The sequence below is a fragment of the Amblyomma americanum genome, chromosome 5 (genome assembly GCF_052857255.1).
Source record: "Amblyomma americanum isolate KBUSLIRL-KWMA chromosome 5, ASM5285725v1, whole genome shotgun sequence".
In the NCBI taxonomy this organism is placed as follows: domain Eukaryota; kingdom Metazoa; phylum Arthropoda; class Arachnida; order Ixodida; family Ixodidae; genus Amblyomma; species Amblyomma americanum.
In genome coordinates, this window is record NC_135501.1 from 91119649 (window position 1) to 91140462 (window position 20814).

General features: G+C 45.9%; 2 pseudogenes; both read left to right on the forward strand.

The window, feature by feature from the left end:
- LOC144134043 (uncharacterized) overlaps nt 1–15957 on the forward strand; it is a 45029-nt pseudogene extending 29072 nt beyond the window's left edge.
- A 1497-nt stretch (nt 15958–17454) lies between these two features.
- On the forward strand, nt 17455–19606 carry LOC144134875 (uncharacterized; annotated as a pseudogene).
- Nucleotides 19607–20814: the final 1208 nt, after the last annotated feature.

Below are 20814 nucleotides of genomic sequence, written 5' to 3' on the forward strand. Positions count from 1 at the left end.
AACAATTGCTCTTGTTTTGGAATCGTTTAATATTACACAATTCTGGTTTGTCCATTCACCTACATTGATAATACAGTTTCCAATGCTTAACAGTTCTGTACAATTTTTCGAAACACAAAAAATGTTGGTGTCATCGGCGTAGATAACCAACTCAGCTTGCGAGTCCACATTGACAATGTTGTTTAAGTAGATATTGAATAAAAATGGCCCTAAAATACTTCCCTGCGGATCCCCCGAGTATGTACAAGTTAAATCTGGAGAATGCCCGTTAATCTGAACATGTTGGACGCGATGCGAAAGGTATGATTTAATTTGCTCTAACGGTAATCCACGAACACTATAGTTTTTTTAATTTTACAAGAAGTAGATTGCGGTTCAGATAAACAAAATCTTTTGTAAAATCTAGAAATATACCTAGTACATATTTCTTATTACCTATATTTGTTAAAATGTAAGCTTTTTGGAATACCAAAGCAAGTTGTGCAGATCTGAATTTTCTAAAACCATACTGGGCATCAGTTATACTGTTCACTTTTCCAAAAAAAAGGATTCAAAGCGCACAAGCATAAGTTTTTTCTAACCCTTTGGAAAAAACAGGAAGAATCGATACTGGGCGATCGTTATTAGGATTTTTATGGTCACCTTTCTTTTAGATAGCCCTTACTTTTGCTATTTGCATGCTCTTGGGAAAGACTCCAGATGGGTTATGCACAAATTAGATATGTTTGTTAGGACAGCTGCTGTAACATCGAAAACATCTTTTATCGGCTTAATATACACGTCGATGACATCACAGCTGGCGGAATTTTTTAACTGCATAATTTTTAAATACACTTCACTGTAACAGCACTGAGGAAAACACTATAGGGGTGTTCATTACTGAGCGGGTTTGCATGATTAGATAATGTTGGTACCGGGAAATTTGCGGAGTGTTCATTAAAAGCATCTGCCAGAGCAGAACCGGATACTAGCTGATCATTTTTTTTTCAGCTGACTTATTTGGTCAGACATAGATAAACGGCCCAAAACCTCATTTAGTTTCCGCCAAGTAGACTTGCAATCATGCTTGACCGTGCTGAAAGAATTTTCAAGATAGTCACTTTTAGCTTTCCTGATTTCCTTATTAAGACCATTTCTACATTTCTTAAATTCCTTCAGCTTAGTCATTCCTCGAGTCTTAATAAACATGTGAAACATGTCGTTCTTGACCATAATTTTGGCCAGTAGATAATCATATATCCAAGGTTTCCTAATTTTTTCTAGATGTGCTAATAGTTCAGAAAGACAAATGTTTTCTGTAAAGGACGGTAAATTTATCAGGAAATAAGCTGAATTAGATATTAGGGTGTCTGATTCTTGTTCATCTGACCAGTCTGTTTTCTTTATATCATAAAGAAATTGGTCTAACTGGGATGGCAAAATTGGCTGGTAGGTAACTGCGATTTACTCGTTTTTCCTTATCTAAATTTCCACACAGACAAAAATAGGGAGGTGATCACTGAGATCGCATGCAAGCACTCCCGATTTAACATAATGGGCTGCATAATTGATTAACAATTGGTCAAGCAATGTTGACAAACTGGACGTAACACGTGTTGGAAGATATATATTATTGGTAATGTTTTGTGATTCAAGCAACAGCTTAATTTCTTTAACAGAACCTGAGGTTGTTCTAAGCATATTTACATTAAAATCTCATCCGCAAATAAGCCCAAGGCAGCACTCATAAATGTGTGTGAAAGGAGACTCAAGAAAAAGAAAATTGATAAGTTTCCTTCAGGGGGTCTGTTCAGCACTACAAGCACCAACTTGTTCCAACGTAAAGATAATAACTCGAAATCTGTTGCTGAGTTTGTGAAAGCTGGGAGGAATTCATATTTTACATCTTTCTTTATCAGCATAGCAACACCACCTCATCCACCGTTACTTCGACTAAGATTACATGTCTGATATCCCGGCATACTAAGTGCATCATTATCATCGTGATACCATGTTTCACTCAACATGAGTACACTGAACTGGGTCTTAATCTTATTTAACAAAACCTCTAGCGAAGTGCTTTTATTACGAGCAGATTGCATATTAGCGTGAAATGCATTAAAGGAAGACTGAAAGTAGCCGCCAACGTAGTTGTCAAAATCATTTCGAGATACATAGTGTTGTCTGTTCATTACATTGTTTGGGGAAAGCAACGAAAAACAGTCAAATAAGCTAATGAGGAATGCTGATCGCAATCCTATCCAGTTCGTTCATTGCTTGGATTCGCCACGCACGCTCCCTAACCCTGCACCGAATAAAAATCCAGCATTCCTGTGCCACACATATTGAAAGTCATGTTCTTTAGCCCATTTCATTACTTCAAAAAGTAAGTCCCTTGAGTGCTTTGTTCAATTTTCTTGAATGTACACTTGCGATGGAAGGGTACTTAGGGCATGCCTCTTCTTGAGCCATTCTTCAGCCATATCTGGTCGGGCAAAGCGAAGGATAATGCCAGGGATTTTTCCGGGCTTGGAAGGAAGGCGATGAATGGCAACAACTTCATGTTGGGCTAATTCTGAAACAGCTATTGTCTTAGCGACAGCTTTGACTTTACCAAGCAAATCTTCCTTTTCAGTTTGTGCAATTCCGTTAAACTCCAAGTTCAGTTTACGGTTCCTCGATTCAAGGTCATTTAATTGTTCCTGCATAGTTTGCACTTCAGTTACTTCCCGTTGCTCAAGCCTTTGTACCTTGGTCTTAATTTCCTTGATTTCGGTCTCATGACGTGCAGTGTCAGCAAGAATCTTGTTGTATTTATCAGACATCAGCTGCACAGCTTGCTCAGTGTTTTCAACGGTGTCCTTCAGGCTGAGAAGCGTTGCAAGTTTTTCCTGTATATCTACAAGAACAAGGCTAATCTGAGGCATTTCATCTGCCAATTTCTCTTCGGTCCACTTCGTGATCGTCCCGCTCGACATGTCTTGCATCGCCATGACTTTTTTGTTTTTTCCCCATGAAATTGAATTGGCTTTCAGGAACACCAGAGCATTTCCCTAAGTGATACGCATAATTGCAGTCACTACACATCAAGTAAGAATCATCCATGTCTACTTCTGTTGTACATATCAAGCATATCATTTCATCACACATGCCTACAACACAGTTTCCGGCAGCAACAGTTAACACACCAAGTTAAAACTTGCCAAAATGGCAAAAGAAAAATGACACTCATCTGCAAAAAGTCAGAACAACGTTTAGACAGAGCTGTCAACGTGTTTTCTGTTGCTGCCAGAAAGGTCGTATTGTAACATTTTCTCTGCAGTTTTTGCTCCCCAGGACAGTTACGTTGCATGCGAAGTGGCTGAAGGATGTTCTATTTTTCAACCGAACATTCCTTTACTTGGGCCCCAGGTTTCCTATTTCGGACACATTTCCAGTGCAACAGTTTGTAATTCTTGTGGGTATTCCCGCATTACTTTCTAATTTTTCATTAACCCTAGCTGTTTTATGGGTTTGATGAAGGTCAAAGTGCAGGGTATTGCCATGTACTACTATTTCTGAGTTTCAGTTTTCTTTCTCGCTCCTCGCCTTGCATTCTACTTTGAGATGTGATCCATGAGAAAAGTTCATTACCTTCATCACAGAAGGCTGTTGGTCTAATGCATATAGGGGCCTCCCCATTTCCCCCTGGCAGTACGCAGCGGTCATGTTTCGATGGAGGCCAAATGCAAGATGCTCATGTACTGTGCGATGTCTGTGCACTAAAGAATCCCAGGTGGTCGAAATTACCTGGAGTCCTCCACTACATTGTTCCTTACAACTCGAGTCACTTTGGGACGTTGAATCCCTCAAAACAAACAAACAGATTGGAATAGATTTTATTTTTCTGCAGGTATCCAAGTGGCTGTGTTGAGGTGGATGGTAATGAGTAATTACTCCTCGATTTAAGTACGGGCTAAACGAAAGTTGTTGAGAGCTCCATTTTGCCCTTTCTTTGATCAGGTTGTATTTCTTAATAGCAGCAATGTAAATAAGAATGTGAGGGGTCCCTGTGCAGTCATTTGACTTAAGGGCCATTGTCTGTGCACTTTACATGTTCATTTCATACTGTAACCAATATGTCTTGATTTCTAAAAAAAGTAAAGGTGACTAGCACGAACTTATACATTGCCTGCATAATTCGGGCTAGCACAGAGCTGAAAGAAAGAATACAGTGATGCGAATGGTGTTGGGGGGGGGGGGGGGTTAGGGGGAGTAGATGGGAGGACATTGGCACTAAGGGTAAAGGTTGCTATAGTCACATTGCCAGGCTATGCTGTGACGGTCAATGGCTCAGCCCACAGAATCAACTTCAGCAAAACCAGCATCCTCGGAACCGAAACAAATTGTCAAAAAAGGCTCTTGCTCCAATGTTTGCAGATTCAAAGAACCCCGAACAACATCAACCGCACAAAGGGAAACCTCGCCCAGTATATGCGCAGGGACATCGCTCTGCAGCTCCAAGAAGAAAAGTCGCCATTGACCCTCACTGCACAGCCCTGCAATGTGACTAATAGCCTTAACAATTAGTGCAAACATCCTCCCCCTAGCCCCCTCCACCAGCACCTTTCTCATCACCTCTTTCCTTCTTTCTGCCTTCTGCTCCACTCCATGCATACTTAAAACATGCTAGCCACCACCCCCAGTCACCCCTGAAGGAGCAGAGGTTGCTTTGAAGCTTTTGGTTTTAAATTAAGTTTTTGGTCGAAGATGTGCCAGCTTATTATAAGTTGTCAGAAGCAACCAGACAGGCAATTCTGTCGAAATGTGTGGTTTTCAGTATCATTTTAACTGTTCGTCACTATGACACTCATGTGTCATGTCATTGCGTATTGCAATAACACCTTGCAACAGTGATGTAGAATCTACCCCAGAAGACACTGTGAGCCATAATGCTGCCCATGACTGTGCCGGCTCCAGCTCTTTGAACCTGGATTGAGGTGAGCTAATAGGTGAATAGAATAGTTAATGTATGCCTTAGAAAACCGTGGAAGTATGGACTGTTTTTTGGCTTCTGTGCTGACTTGCAGCATTTCTTGAAATACTGATTTTATGCAAAGAAAATATGTTTACTCAGAGTCTCGAGAACCTTTTCCTATATAAATATCAGATGCATATGATCTGTATTGATGTTCCAAGAGTTTTTCAATATCATGCGGGGGTACAGTTGAATGAGAAAACATTCTAGTTTTGTACATAATGAAAAAAATAAAGCTTATTTCCAAAAACTTTGCACTGTGTGCTCGAGTGGGCCAGGCTGAAACTACAATGAAACCATGAATGCAAAACGATGTGTACACTAATTAGAAAAATAATTAAAATTCCTTTGTATTTTCAAAGTCATGAAAGCACACTGAAGTGTGCAAGAATTAGAAAGGAAACCTTGTTAGTCACTGCCTTCCCATTGTTGGGTTACATGGGAACGGGGAAATAATATTAAATTGATGTATTACGGTAAAAAATACTGACTACATTGAGTACAATAGTGTGTGTGTCATAGACTTAGTTGCCAGTCCTTGTTGGATGGCATTCTAAAATTGCACATCATTCTAAGGAGCCTATTGCAAGCTGCTGGGGAGGTAGTGTGCAAAAGGGAGCAGTACAGTAGTATAGGGCAGATGCATCTGCTGCCGGAAGTAGGAGATAGAGCCCTGAAAATTCATTTTGTGACAAACCACTTTATTTGATGTTTTAGAAAAATGCTGCAGGTGTAATGTGGCAGCTGGAACTGCAGTAATGTTATGATATTGTGGTCGCCCCATGTATCCTTGGCATTCTTCAAGGTGCCACGTGCGCAGCATTATATGTGCTGCTTCTCAACACGCATGCTATAGTGTCTCATATTTTCACACATCCCTGCAGCTCTCACCACCATGCAGATGAACATGCTCCAGATGCCATTCCCGTTATCAGGACTCAATCTCGGATGGGAGCCTCTGGATTTCACATGCACATGGAGTTGGAGGTCAGTGCAGTAGATGGAATAATGTTGTTTTATTTTTTTGTAGGAATATTTGTGATTATTATACATTGTTACAGTGGACTCTCGTTAATGTACACTTGTTTAATTCAAACTGATGCTTTATACCTGTCAACAGCAAGTGTGTAAAAGTTCTTGATTATTTAGAACTCTGCAGAACTGGCAAAATGTGCTTCAATATCAACAGTGAACTGCGTAAGGTTTTTTCCTCGCTTGCAGCATTTCTTAAACATACCTAGCAAAGCATGATTGTCTGCCCAGTGGGCCTGATGATGACATGTCTTGATGAATGCTACAGATGACCTGAAAATAATCTTGGTTTGCTGTTGACATTCTTGTGTAATGCGGAATAAGCGAATGAAGTGAATTCTCTTCTCATGGCATCTTCTGATACCACCATCACACGAAACATATTGCACTCAATGGGAATCAGCCAGTGCCACATGGCAACTACCAGTGTCTGCTGACATACACTCAATGGGAATACACCACGATAATGGCCATTGAAGGCAGCCTTGCACTCGCTATGATTAAAAAACAAATATACAGAAAAAGCTCGGTGATGTGAACTCAAAGGAACGGAAAATGGTTTTAATCAGTATGCACTAGAATGTATTCTCATAATTCCCTACAACATGAGTGGAACCCAAATTAGCCACACATGGGCTCGTTATTGCCACCTGGGCACTGTTAGTCAAATGCATGGGACCACAATATTACTTCGACAGTAATATTAGGTGATGAAGGTGACGACATGCAATGCACAGCGCAAGAGTGTGTTGGATTTTAACACGAGGCCTGATCGGCTGCAGTAATAGCATAGCGCTCTTATGCAGAGGCCAGCGAAACTGACCTGTTCGCGCTGCCACGGGTTCGAAACCCAGTTGTGGCAATATTATCTTATTTATTTATTCAAGGTCAGGCTTCAGCGATCAAACGGCTTTTGCAAGTTTGGTTGTGAAATAGAGCTTTCACTCTAAAAGCTGCAATGTAATTGCCGCATTTTCATTCGTGGACATTTTGCCTGTTGAGACAGGCAGGCATTTGTCGACAGTGAATCAGAATGATTAGGCAATGATTATGTCGCAGTTCTTTTCATGCCTCGCATGACCTGTACATACCTTTGGCAACACAGCTATCATTTGTCTGTTGAAACTGATTAACCATGAGAGAGAAATTTGATTATAAAATATTTAGCGGTCGTAGGTGAATACTTCGTGGTAAGCCATGTATGCTAATGCCTTATGCATCATTACAAAGAATAAAACACGTAGACAGCTATACTATTTAATATCGTGGAGCATGTTTAGCGAAGTAAGTAGATTGAGTGATCAACAAGCCGTTATTGTGAGCTTGTTGATTTGTACTTCAAAGGTTTAGAAAAAAATGGTTTAGTAATGAGTGAAGAAAAAAAAACTGGAAAAGCGCATTTGCATTACAGTAAATTTATTTGGTGGAAAGCTGAGAAATGGTCACTGCTGTTGATATCAGAACTGCAGTTGCCACTATTTTCTACAGATGTCATGCTTCATTGTGCACAGTGCCAGGAACTTCCAAGCAAAATTCTTCAATATGATCAGAGTCTGTGTTGCTTAATTCTTTCACTTTGCAATGCGGCACTTTTGGCTGCTGCTCATGTACGGTGCTGTTGTTCAAGGCACAGGGAGCACCAGTTGAATAGTATCATTTTATGGTAATGTGCTGGTAGCAGCTATACTCACATATGGCAATGTAGTCTGTGAAATACACGCTTTAAAGAAACGAGTTCTCATCAGTGTACTCATCTCCAGCAACTAGCAAATAGTGCTTTGACTGCATCACAGCTGTGTTACTGACTAAACCCGCAGCAACAAAAAAAGTTGACAATTGCATGTGCTGCCATAATGTCCCATTTGTAGGCCAAGATAGACACTACATTGAGGAATGACCCTTCATAAGTTCTGCCATATTCATTGCACTATCATCTTTTCCATGACTGGCTTTTTATGCTTTATCTTGCTAAATGTTAATGCGGTTTAAGGACACCGCAGTGAGCAATGAAAAGAAAAATGATAGGTGTAACGTTAAGAGACCGGAAGCGGGAAGAGTGGGTCAAGGAACAAACGTGGATTAGTGACATCCTATACTCCGTTTCATACATCAGGTGCAACGCTGTGAAAGGTACGGAAGTAGTCCGCATAGGAAAATAAAGCGAGACGTGTTACTCTACACTTCTGTGGCCGAGTGGTCTGAGCCAGGGGAAAGCGACAGCGTGTCGTCAGCAATAAAAGTGCATTTAAGCTCATGACAAATGTGCAATGTAGTAAGCCTGCAGGCAAAGCATTCACTATGTTTCGATCACCAAAAGGAACGCACTACTTTTTGGTTGCAGCTGCAGGCAGTGCAAAGAAGAACTCTAGCTTTGACAGCATTGCACCTGATTTTTGAAACTGCCTACAGTCGAAATCAAGAGGAAGAAACGGGCTTGGGAAGGGCACGCAATATGAAGGAAAGCTAACGGCTGGTCTTTAAGGGTAACTGAGTTGATTCCTATGGAAGACAAACATAGCAGGGGGCGGCAGAAAGTGAGGTGGGCAGATGAGATTAGGAAGTTTGCGGGATACGTTGGACGCAGCTGGCAAAGGACAGGGTTGATTGGAAAGACATGGGACAGGCCATTGCCATCTAGAGGTCGCAGTCATATTGATGATGACGATACCGATGCAGAATTGCACACACAGTGAACCATGCATAATAAACGTATGAACCTGCTGCGTCGGCACCCTAACAACATGATGACATCGCAGTATTTGTTATGATGCTGAGACATCATCTGTCATACTGTCAACCAAGTGTCAAATTCTGATGTTTCAGCTGCGTTGAACTTAGTTTTATTACTATTTGTGTACACTTGCCCAGGGTACCTTCTGTGCAGTAACTGATGTGAGAGTGTTATTTCTGCTTTTTGTTTATTTAGAGATTTTGATTCGCTGCCCCGGTGGCTCGGTGGTTATGGTGGTCTGCTGCTTACCCGGAAAACATGGAGTTGATCCCGGCTGCGGGAGAAATTTGATGTAGGTGAAATGCTAAAGATCCTTGTAATGTGCAATGTCAGTGCACACTAAATAACCTCATGCAGTCGAATTATCCAGAGCCCTCCTCTACAGCGTCCCTCATGTCCTGAGTCGCTTTGCGACATCAAACCCCACAAACTAACAAACCAACCAGAAATTTTGAGCTGCTGGCAAAATGCGAGGCAAGGTGATTTCCCTGCTGTGAATGAACAGCTGTGAATGAAAGCAACTCAGGCCATGAGCGATGCCTTAGTGAAGGGCTCAGGAGAATTCGGCTACCTGGGGCTCTTTAACATGCACTGAGTCACTGACATCACACATTATACAGGCCTCTAGAATATTGCGTCCATCGAAATTCTACTGCTGCGGCCGGGATCGAACCCGTGTTTTGGGGGTCAACAGCAGAGTGCCGTAACCACTGAGCCACCGCTGTCGTCCTTCTGAGTAAACTGAAGGGTTCAATAATTGTCAACATTTCAGGTGCAGGAAAGGAAGGCATTTCGTCTGAGCAGCAGCGTGAGTAGACCAATTTATATTTTAATGAATTTTACACGTAAAATGAAAGTAAGAAAAGCTCACTGAAAGCATTTCTTATTTGCTCTGCATTCGGTGTCTCAGCGGTGGTGGCCGTCAGGTGTAGTCTTCAGAGAGCCCCTTATCAATTATGTCTTTTAATTGAAACTCATCTCTGGCATTGTGGAGCACATTTGACATCCCACATTTGTCGGAAGCACAACTGATGGACTCCTTGAGAATGCTGACTCAAGTGTCTCCTGTTCAGCGACAGCAACTATACAGGCTTTCCCTACATCATCCAGGCCATGTAGAAGCGCTTCATGCGGTACCTATGCTTTCAGCAGCTACAATTTCTCTCCATTTAAAGGAGCCTAGTACTGCTTTTGCAATCCCGAGACAGTGCGAGATGCGGTAGTTTATTTTGATAGCATGGGCATTGCGAGGTCAGCTTGATGGAATGGAATCTATCTCACCCATACCATGTAGTAGTGCATGACGGGGTACCTTTGCTTGCGCCAGCTGAAATTTTTTCTTTTAAAAGCAGTCATGTACTGCTTTCATGATCCAGACATCATGAGAGATGCGATCGCCTTTCATGCGATAACATAATTAAAAGACATTAAAATCAAAACGTCTAAATTGGTAGAAACTAGGTACCGAAAATACTGCTAGATAAGGGCTCAATCATTGGAAGCCTTATGGTGTTAGCACAGAATATTATGAAACTGGATCTACAAATTTGAACTGAAAATTGCTAGGATCTGCATTTGATGTGAGCTGCAAGTTTGACATGATACATTCTGGAAAGACGCCTCGTATTGTATGCGGGTGTTTACTGTAGTAGTCGGCCTCACTTGGCCAATGCGCTTGATACCGGTAACTTTACTAATAATTATTTAAATGCAACTTCATATACTTTTGCAGGCTTGTCGTCTAAGGAGACATTTGTATGCCAAGACAGCCTGCAAGGCATGTATCTAGCTATTCGGTTCGGTCATACACAGAATGCTTCACATGTGGGAGCTAAGTAAATAGCTGTTCAAAAGAAAACAAAGGGATTTTATTGACAGTTTAGCCTTGACAATAATGGCGCCAAAAATAATCAGGCAAGCGGTGGTGGTCGCCACCTGAAAAATTTTCTGCGCCAATAGCCAAGCGCTTAGTTTAGACCTTGCTGAGCAGGATGTTTCATGACAGCGCAGCCCATGTTGCGCACGTTCAGTTGGGGCCCTCTGAAGTTTATTATATTTCTTTTCCGCCATAATCTCATGACATATTTTGGTCCGGTATTGGTCCCTTTAATAATTTGAACTTGAAGGTAACCGAACTCTTGCTTTAAATTTTATTTTGATAAGACCATTGCACTTGTCGATGGAAACAAAGGTTCTACTTGAGTAAACCAGAAGTTTGTACCAAGAAAGGTTAAATAAGATCAATTAATACTAATGAGTCATCTGTATGTACACTTTTGTTGTATTTGCTCAGTCCAGCTATTCTTTCAGTTCAATTCATGCTCTCTTATTTAGGCAAGTATTTTTTTTCTATTCATAAATCATCGCATCGTTAAGCTGCTGCTGGAGATTCGTAGTGATATTAAGGAGTTAAAGGGGAACTATTCTGCCACTCTAGACATGGAAACTGAAAGAGATACCGTGATGGTAGCAACGTCACTGGAAAAACTGGCAGACATTGAAGAGGTTTTGTCAGATAAAGACCAGAGGGCTCTTCTGGTAAGAAAACATTTGCTGCCCTTTGTCTTTTCAAGTGATGTTAGAAATATATGGGGGCAAGTCTTGAAGTAGTTCCAGTAAAGCTCGTTAGTTCATAGGTCAGTAAAACGAATTTTTGGATAATTTTAAGTGTACTACTTCGTATATATGTAATAATAAAGCCTCTTAATTCGAACGCGAATAGATTCTGCCATGGTTAGTTCTAACTCTTCCCTGCCACACCGTGAGTAGCCTGGCGCCTGGCACAGGGCCGGAGAAGTGTCCCCGTGATATAGCGGCCTAGTCAGTCATATCACAAGGGTACATTGCCTCTAAAATGCAGAGAGAATGTAGAACCATAAAACTGTTTGCAAAAACGAGTGCCATGACCGGCACGGCAGCCATAGGTGGCAGAGGGCAGGAACAGAGGGGGCAGAGACCGTGGCAGCAGCTGCCTGCTTCCGTGTAAAATCAGAGACTTTCAACTTTTACTGGTAAATTCGACTCCCATTAATTCATAAACCCTAAAAATTTGAACTGCCAGCATGGTCCTGGCTAACGGCCATGGCTTTGAACGCCTGCCAATTTGGACGCTTTGCGTCTCGCACCGGTTAATTTGAACGAGCTCTTAAAGGCTAGCTCCATCCACATCTGATCGGCACGGTAAGCAATCGTCAAGGTGGCCCTCCCTAAACCCTAAATGCATGCTGCAGAGTTCAGTACGCACCTATGACATGCACACAACTGCACGCATGATAAAAAATGAATGTACTCATCTCCGAGAATAGGGTGACATCATAGTTTTGGTTTTGCTTCTATGAGCTTCACGCTAGCCCGTGGCAACAGCAGCTATCAGACGTCCATCAGTGAGCTAACCATGCTCAGCTGAATGCTGTTTCAAACTCTCATTGCCGGCGCTGCGCATTTTCCTCGCTTCCATCTGTGCGGTTCTTTCATCGTTACAAACTGTGCACTCGTCAAGGGTCATTTCGTGCGTTGTGCGGTGAAGCCTGTTCGCACGAGATGCTGCCGTGACGCACCGCCACTACAGCATTGCACCTTGAAAGACTCGGAGGAGGTCATTACAGGTTAGAGGTTTGGAGTTTGCTCGTGACAGTGCGCACAAAATATTAATGGAAATGCGAAAAATAGCCATTTTTATGTTGTTCTCATCCCAAACGAGGGCAACCTTTGCTCAGTCTTCCAATGTATAAATTTACTCTGGTGCAAGTAGTCCTTGTCAGTTTTGTTAAGGGTCATATGACAATTTGAATATTTTTTACGGTCCCTTTACAGTCCCCTCATGTAAAGCACTCACCCAAAGGCCCATGAGGTGTCTATAATAAAATTTTAAAAAAATCAAAACATTTAATGAACTTTTGCAGTCTTGTTCAGCAGATTTGTTCTGCAGACCATATCGTTGTAGCATAAGCTGACATGCGGTCTAGGAGAAACTTGGTGCTGTGCAAAAAATATGCAGTGAAAGCTCGTTATTTCGGTGTGCAAAACACCTTAAAGAAAAGAGAAAAGGTAAGAAAACAATTTGTAAAGTTGTTCTGCAAGAAGCTGAAACATTGTTGCCTGCTTTTGACATGAAAAGTGCATGGCAATGATTTTCTAGAGTTCTGTGAAGTGCTTCATTATGTGCAAAAATTTGAAAGCTTCCAAACAGAATTATTCCAGAATAGGAAGGGCCTCTATGGTCTTTTTCTCAGTGTGGCGCGATACTGGTGCCAGCTTTGCATGTGAGGAGAGTGCATTGCACAAGCTATGAAGAGTGGCATGTGGTGCATGCACAGATATGGAACAGTAGGAGAACGACTGAACCATGCAGGTGAAAGCGAGGGTAACCTGCAGGTGCGGATAGTTAAGTGCCTTAAAAAAAGTAAACGAGTGACTTGCAATTGAGTGTTGAAAAATATTCAGTACAGCTATGTGCAGCTGCGCTTTGCTGATTTACTAACGTGTGGATCACAGCTGTTGTTGCAGCAGGTTAGCGTGAATTACAGGCATAGCAGCTTACAAAAAACGGCAGAGTAGACAGACAAGGACGAGCTTTGAACTTCTAACAATTCTTTAATGCGGACACTTCACACTTATATGCATGCCAATCGAGCCGTGGTCGTCGTATAGAAGTGCGCAAATATGCGAGTTCTTTTTTGGAGATGGCAACAGTATTCAGTTATTTGCATCATGAGCATAGAATTGTGATCTGAATTAATATTTGCCTTAGTATTGCATTTCTTTCAATTGTGCCTATGAACTACTGGCAACATATTAATTCATTTTAATATTGTTTTGATGCAAAGTGTTTTGTTCAGGTGTAGTTTAATCTCAGCCTTCTACATATGGTGAGCCCACATCAGATTAATTTGGGACTTCGAAAAAAATTTCCTCATGTTGCATTTGGAATTGTAGACCTGAGAGCTTCATTTTGTACACATGTAGTTGAATGCGGATTTGCTGTAGATAATACCTAGCCTACTACAAGAAATTAGCACAAGTGTTAGCCTTGCTATACATAGTTGCAGCTCACTGTTATGTGCTTACATCACTCATGTAGCTCCTGGCTACAATCTTGTCGTGATTCAAGGTGGCCTTAAAGTAATGGCTTCACTTTTTCCCCTTACCTTATTGTTTGGGAAGCATATGCCATTGAGTCATGCATAAACAGAAGTTAATATGATGATGCAGAGATGGGCGTATAGAAGAAAACAGAGAATTCTGTTATCGTTAGGCTGAGAGATCACACCACTGTGATCATAAGTCTGTTTGAGTCCTCTCTATGACCCTGTTCTACATGATTCTGATTTTTTGTTGACTTCCACATTTTGTTGGCTCCCTCTAAGAGGGAGCTTTATTAAAGATTCATTGTAGGGTATTAATGGCATGTAGTTCGCTTTTGTGTATTCTGTATATTCTATTTCAGATCAGAAAGCTGGCACTTATCGGGGGCTAGACGATTGATGAGACTACGAAACTTATCGTGAAGACTGTAGTAAAACCTCATGTGGCCCTCAGGTACACATTGAAGGGGCGGGGTATGTGTGTGTTTATTTGTTATCTTTTACAGCTGCTGTGCAGCGCAGAATACCTACAGCCACCATTGAAGGCATCAACAACAGAGTGGCTGCATTCCTGCGGGGGGCGAGAGACCGGGATGGCGGTCGGAGAGCTCGGATGAAGGGGGTGGACCCTTCACCCCAGTAATTGGGGCATTCTTTTAATGCCCAACATATGTCTTGCAAAAATACATAAGATTTCTTACTTGCATTGTAATGTCAGATATGTGGAATGTAATTTCAGTAGTAACATGTACACAAAGAATACTGAAGTGAAGAAAGCCTCTCTGGGTTGGCAGGTGAGCCTTAAGTCTAATTGGGTCGGTGGGCCCAAAGGCTATGGGTTCTATATGGGTTACCTTTGTTGACTTCCCGCAAGTGCCTCGTAAGAAGCCTACTGGGACCAGAACGGACTAGCTCAAGGGGGCCCGGGACGGGTTCGCTAAAGGGGCCTGGGACGGGCTAGCCCAAGTGGGCCCGGAATGGGCTAGCCCGCGTGGGCCAGGAATGGGCTAGCCCGCGTGGGCCCAGAATGGGCTAGCCCGCGTGGGCCCGGAATGGGCTAGCCCGCGTGGGCCCGGAACGGGCTAGCCCGCGTGGGCCCGGAATGGGCTGGCCCGCGTGGGCCCGGAACGGGTTGCCCAAGGGGATTCAGCGCGGAGCTGCGTGGGGCTATGCAGTAAGCTCACTGGGTTGCCCTTGTAGGTCCGCCCCCCCCCCCCCCCCCGATGCCGAGTTGCAAATCCCGCACATATCCCACGTTGGGCCCCTATGGGCAGCCCGTGCCGGGCCCACAAGGGCCCGCAATTCAGAGCCCCATTTGTGCTACTGGGGGGTAACAACCGGATCCGGAAAGCTTTTCGCCGCTGCGAGCGCCGTCTGCCGAGAGACCCCGAGGGGATTTGAGGCAGCGCGACAGCAGCCGCAAGAGGGACAACAGCAAGGGAGGCAGGAGCGCCAGCCGCCACAGACCGTCGCAGTCGAGAGAGAGAGAGTCACCTGGGCCGAAGCAGTCAAGGCAAACATGGCAGAGAAGAGACAACCACCGGCGCAAAACCCCGCGACGAAGATCCAAGAATAGAACGGGGTGGTAAAAGCCCTAAGAGACGAGAACGAGAAGCTAAAGCGGAGGATCGCCGAACAGGGCGCAACCATCAAGGAAATCAACGAGAAGCTAAGGAATTAATTGAGATGCAGCAACAGCAGCAGCTGCTGCCAAAGCCCGCACAAGAGAGGAAACAAGAGATAACCGAGGACGAACCAGAGGTCGAGTTGGACCAGAGAGCACGAAAGCGGCGGGACCGGCTCACAAGAGGAGAGCCATAGAGGGCGCCAAGGAACGAATGATAATGGAGAGAATCGAAAAACAGGACGACAGACTCGACCGTGTTGAGGCGACCAGCAAGGTAACCAAGGAACGCCTCACTGCACTCACGCAAACGGTTCAGCAGATGACAACGAACAAGCAGAGCACGATCGAGAACATAATGATGCAGATGCAGGCACAGCTGCAGATGCAGATACAGACACAAATACAGGGTATGGAAGCACAGATCATTGCCAAACTGCAGCAATCATGGACGAGACAGCACGTACAGCAGCATCCACATCGTCAGTGAGAGACCTCTTGGTCTGGCACTGGAACTGCAACGGCTTTACCGGCAAGAGAGCGGTGCTGCAGCAACACTTGCAGCAACTAACGCGGAAACCAGACGTCATAATGATTCAAGAAACACACAGCAAAGAGACGCCGAGACTACCGGGCTACCGGTCGCACGGCAGCCCGCCGAGCAAACGGGACGCGTCCAAGGGCAAGGGCACAGGGGTCTACACCTTCGTCAGGAAAGGAATCACCTTCATGGAACACGAAATGGTCTGCAGAAGCGCCATCGAACACTGCACGGTGGAAGTAATCACGGGCAAGAAGAGGAAGGAACGCACTTTCCTGGTGAACGTCTACAGCAATCCGTCCCACGGACCACAGAGGTTCAAGGCACTATTCCACAAGACAACTTCAGTCGCGGGAAGCAATATGCTCCTAGTGTGCGGAGACTTTAACGCTCCGAGCCAAGACTGGGGCTACCACATAACGACGGTCAAGGGGAGAGAGTTGATGCAGGACGCCACCGACGTTGGACTGAACCTAATCACGGATCCGGCCTTTCCCACAAGGATCGGCACATCGGTTACGAGAGACACCACTCCGGACCCTACCCTCGTCAAAACCGACGTAGGATCGAGAGAAGCGAAATGAGGAAACACGGACCAAGAGCTGGGCAGCGATCACTACACCGTGGAGGTCGTCGTACCGCTCGAAGGCCAAGGCAACACCGGCATAAGGAAGCATTGCATTAAGGACTGGGACGCCTTTCGATAGGCGCTACCCGCGGTGCAACTGGACATTACGGACATCGAGCAATGGGCGGCCAACTGCGTTGAGACGATGGAAGGAGCCATCAAAGAGCTGGAGACCTACGAACGGATAGACAAGATGGACAGTCGGCTGGTCCACCTGATAGAAGCCAAGCAGTTCATTAAGGCGAGGTGGCAGAAGCGACGAACCAACCAAGATCGCCGAGCTCAACAGGCAGATCGAGGTAAACTGCAGGGTGCTGTGCACCTAACACTCCTCGACGAAACGGCACCTCCTCGACGAAACCAAGACCAGAGGCCGCCAACACAAGAACCTGACCAGGATCCTACGCAAGAGAATCTGCGAACACGGGGAGGACGAGGTCAAGCGACGCTTGGACGCCAAGTACCTGCCGACCCCCCCCCCCCCCCCCGGAAAGACAGCCGGATTACCAAGTCAACGAGAACGAGACGCCAGATCGAGACATCCAGACGTGGAAAATCAGAGTTGTCCTGCAGGATCTCAATGGCAAGTCTGCCGCGAATCCCGATCGAGTGACCAACAGAGCGCTCAAGAACCTCGACGAAGCAGCCATCAAAACACACACGAACTTCTACAACAAGCACTGGCAAGAAGGAAGGCTGCCCAAGCAATGGAAAGCAGCCAAGACGATCCTCATCCCCAAGCCTGTCAGGCCGCCCAACATAGAGAACCTCAGGCCGATCTCACTTAGTGCGCGGGAAAGGTCCTCGAGCACGTTTTCATGAACAGGTGGCAGCGCTACCTAGAAGTACCGGAGCTTCACCCAAATTTCATCATCGGGTTTCGGAACAAGCTCGGGACGCAAGACGCTATGTTTTTACTGAAGAACGAGATCATCGACGATACGACGGGCACCAAGGACAACAGAGCCATACTCGGCCTGGACTCGCAGAGCGCCTTCGATAAAGTGAGGCACTTGGCTATCCAGGCCCAAGTATCCAGGTTAAACATAGGCAGGAGGACATATCAGTATATCAAAGACTTCCTGACGAAACGGACCACCAAAATCTGTGCGGGAGACCTGCATCTCGAAGAGAAGCAGCTAGGCAGCGTCAGAACTCCACAGGGCTTAGTGATCTCCCCGCTACTCTTCAACCTCGTGATGATCTGGGTGGCCAACCGGCTAGAAAAAGTAGCGGGCGTCCGGCACACTATCTACGCCGATGACGTTACGCTATGGTTAATGGGAGGAAGAGACGAACACATCGAGACAACGCTCCATGAAGCGGTCAATGCCATCGAGGAGCAGCAGGACGGGTCTGGACTCATTTGCCCTCCTGCCAAGTCAGAACTGTTGGTGATTCCACCGAAAGGAGCGGGCAGGAAAAGAAAGAATACGGAAGTCAACTACGAGCGTCCCAAGATCACGGTCAAGACGGCGGGAGGCCAAGTAATACCGGAAGTCGAGAAGATTCGAGGGCTCGGGCTGCTCATCCAGCGAAACCGAGTCGACGGTGAAACGGTCAACAAGCTCGCGGGCAAAGCGACCGCGGCAATGAGGCTCAACAGGAGGGTGTCCAACAGAAAATCGGGGATGAAGGAGCAGAGCCTAACTAGGCTCGTTCAATCCTTCGCAGTTAGCCACATAACGTACGTGGCAGCCTTCCACAACTGGAGGCCGAGCGAACGTAACAAAATAGACGCCACCATACGCAAGGCGTATAAGGCGGCACTCGGTCTCCTCGGGAGCGCGAGCACCGAAAAATTCATGGCGCTTGGAGTCCACAACACGCTGGACAAAGTTGCCGAGGCACAGAGAACGGCGCAACTCGAGCATCTCTCTGAAACGAGAACCGGAAGACAGATACTGTTGGACCTTGGCTTCGAGCCGAGGGAAGAAACGCAGCAGAAAGACGTACCTATACCGGATAGCAGCAACAGGAAGCTCAGGATCTGCCCGATCGCGAGCAATGTGAACCCCGAGCACAGCAAGGAGCGGAGGCTGGCGAGGGCCAGGGTTCTCGTGGACCTCCACGTTAGAGAAGGCGCCGTCTACGTGGACGCGGCGGAGTATCGAAGGAGCAGCGAAGCATACGCGGTGGTGGTTGTCGCGGCATCGACGGGTGCAACGAAGACCGCGGCGAGCTTCCGGACTCGAGAAGCGAACCCGGCGGTGGAGTTGGCCATCGCCTTGGCCGTCTCCGACCCCGGATGCACTACAGTGTTTTGTGACTCTAGAACGGCAGTGAAGGACTACGCGAAGGGTAGGGTATGTAGTGAGGCCGTGCGCATACTGCGCAAGGCCGAAGACATCGGACGCAAAAGTTCTGTGGTGATCAAGTAGTTTCCGGCCCACATGGGCAGTGACGTGTCGGAACGCGGGAACGTGAACCACAACGAGACGTCCAACTCGGCCGGGCAAGGACTAACCAACCGCGCGGCTGCAAGCTCGGCCGACTCGGAGTGTTGGTCGCGGTGCAGTGCCAAGGACAAGATGACCACCTTCAACGAAATAGCGAAATGGTATAGACTGAACAGACAGACTATGCCGCCACCTCACCCGAAGGTTACCCGGAAGGAGGCAGTGTTACAAAGACAGTTACAGACGGAGTCCCTGCTAACCCCGGTGCTAGCGAAGCACGTGTGTCCGAGTGTGTACGCGAGTGACGTGTGTAGACTGTGCGTGAAGGAGAGAGCCACCGCGGCTCACATCCTTTGGGGATGTAGTGTAAATCCGCGAGAAGCCAGCGAGAATACGACGATCCCACCGCAGCTAGAGGCTGCAACGAGGAGCAATGATCAAGAGACACAACTCAAGACCGTCCAGCTGGTTTCGGCAGCTGTAGAAAGGCAGCGACCGAGCTAAACCCAGGAGAAGGGGCGGCAGCACCCCCAGGAAGGGGGCGGCTGCCCTCTCGAATACGCGGAAGTAGCGAGGGACCAAGACCTCGAGGAGCACAACGCACGAGACTGACGTAGTGGCCGCGTAGAGGCTTGTCCTCCCTGCGTGGTGGGACCCTAACCGACTCTGCAAGCATTTTCAATAAAGGTGTTCTATCTCTCTCTCTCTAGGCGTCCTACAAATATTTGGGTCCTTATCTATGATAATCCGCCAGCAATTTTTGTAATTTTTATTTTTTTCGTAACGCGACGACGGCACCATTTACGCACAATAGTACCAGTGTCCGACGTAAGTGGAGACACTTCAAGCACGCACGAGCGCGGACGAGACGGCGATCGAGGAAGGCCAGCTCGAAACAGCCAGTGAAACTGGGCATGAGAAGGCGAACAACTTTATTTAAAAATAACAAAATGTCCACAAAGGTGGGCTCTTGTTCAAGTGTCCACGGGCCTACGCCTAACGGAGATCTTTAGCTACTAGCCATAGTTGGCCAGTTGGTTCGGCAGCATTTGGCCATTGGTTTTTCGAGTAGATGCCTTTAACTCTCGGCCCCTTCAGTGCCAAAACTGCTGGCGATTTGGCCACAGCGGCAAAGCCTGCAAATCGGCCTTACGCTGCTGTGCCTGTGGGGAACGTCATTGCAGAGAGGAATGTCCTGAACAGCAAGAGAAATGTTGTTTTTGTAGTGGAGCTCACCCTAGTGATTCGCCTGACTGTCCTCCACGAGCACAAGAAGTTCAGGTGCTCGAGCTTACAGACAAGCGCAGATGCACGTGGAGAGAGGCTTTTGCCGCAGTTAAGGAGAGAGCCGGAGAGAGCCTCAGCCTACTCTAGGGTGGCAGCCAAATGCCCACCCATAATGGATTCTAGTTGGTCCCAGGCTATTACAGCGGCAGTTGAGAAATCTGTGGCAAATGCAATGGATCGCATTATGGAAACCGTGTCCACGTGCATTTCGCAGGTCATAGCTGCTCAGATGACCAATCTTCAGCAGGCGTCCACCGCTCCGCTCTTGTCATATTTGGCTTCGGAAGCTACCCCTCCTTCTGTAGTAATCGAATCCGCTCCACAGGGCCAAAAACAATGTGAGCAACAAAAGGCCTCTCAGGCCTCTCCTTCGCATAGCGTTATGGACGCATCCTCTATGGATTGTATGGATATGGAGTCTGATCTCCGCGCCCAGAAACGAAGTGGGTTTCCTCTGAATATTGCAGGTCCATCTTGCCCCCAGTCAAAGAC